Raw genomic sequence first — 1,337 nt, forward strand, 5'->3', positions numbered from 1 at the left:
GTTCTAGCGGCCTAAAAGCTCAAACCTAGTTGACTCGCAGCTCGATAACAAAAGACGAAGAAAAAACAGAAAAGGTTTTTGATTGATTTCAGACTGAACCTTATGAAAGGCTGCCTACGTACCCCTTTCGAGGATCAAGCCGAACGTAGTTCAAGAGTGAACCAAGAGATCGAACTGCTTTTGCACGTTCGTCTGGTAATCGGGTGCCAGTCATGGAAACATAGCATGTCGAGAATAATGCCTCAGAGTTTTTAAGTGCCAAGAGTTCTGAGTCTAAAAATTTCCCCCCCCATGCCTCTCGTCTAGGACTCCTTATATACTCGCTCCTAGGTCGGTTTACGCTTTTCCTCTTCTGCCCTTAAGCCGTCATAGCTTAAAAATGGGGATATTTCATTTTTCCCAATCTTCGTAATTATCTTCGAAAACTTCGTATTTATCCGCGGAAACTTGACATTTATCTTTCCTTAAGTCCTACGATTTATGGGCTTTTGGTAAAGAAATCGTAAGTGGGTTTCGAGTCACGTCCTAGGTATCTTTGGGCCGTTGTTTGACTCGAAACATTTATTACAGCTTCTTTCGATAAAAACGAACTTTCCGTGTTTTTTATCGTAAAGTTCGATTGATGACTTCAATTGACGAGAAACATGAAATGGGTTGGCTACGGTTTTCGGTAGATAGCATTAAATAGTAGACGAGAATGCATGAATTCGTGTCGTATCGATTTTTAAGAAAGCACGGTCGCTACGTAGCGACCGAGCCGTGTTCACGCTCGGTCGCTACGTAGCGACCGAGCCATGTACGTGCTCGGTCGCTACGTAGCTTCGGGGAGAGCTCGATCGCTACGTAGCGACCGAACCGTGTACGTGCTCGGTCGCTACGTAGCGACCGAGTTTCGGGGAGAGCTCGGTCGCTACGTAGCGACCAAGCTTAGCGACCGAGCACGCTACATAGCGACCGAGCACGTTACGTAGCGACCGAGCACGCTACGTAGCGACTGAGCACGCTACGTAGCGGTCGAGCACGCTACGTAGTGACCGAGCACGCTACGTAGCGACCGAGCACGCTACGTAGCGACTGAGCACGCTACGTAGCGGTCGAGCACGCTACGTAGTGACCGAGCACGCTACGTAGCGACCGAGCACGCTACGTAGCGACCGAGCACGCTACGTAGCGACCGAGCACGCTACGTAGCGACCGAGCACGCTACGTAGCGACCGAGCACGCTACGTAGCGACCGAGCACGCTACGTAGCGACCGAGCACGCTACGTAGCGACCGAGCACGCTATGCATCTTTCTCCGATTTTTCGTGAATATGTTTTCTCCGCAAGATTCTTCG

The sequence above is a fragment of the Brassica oleracea genome, chromosome C6 (genome assembly GCF_000695525.1).
Source record: "Brassica oleracea var. oleracea cultivar TO1000 chromosome C6, BOL, whole genome shotgun sequence".
Taxonomy (NCBI): Eukaryota; Viridiplantae; Streptophyta; class Magnoliopsida; order Brassicales; family Brassicaceae; genus Brassica; species Brassica oleracea.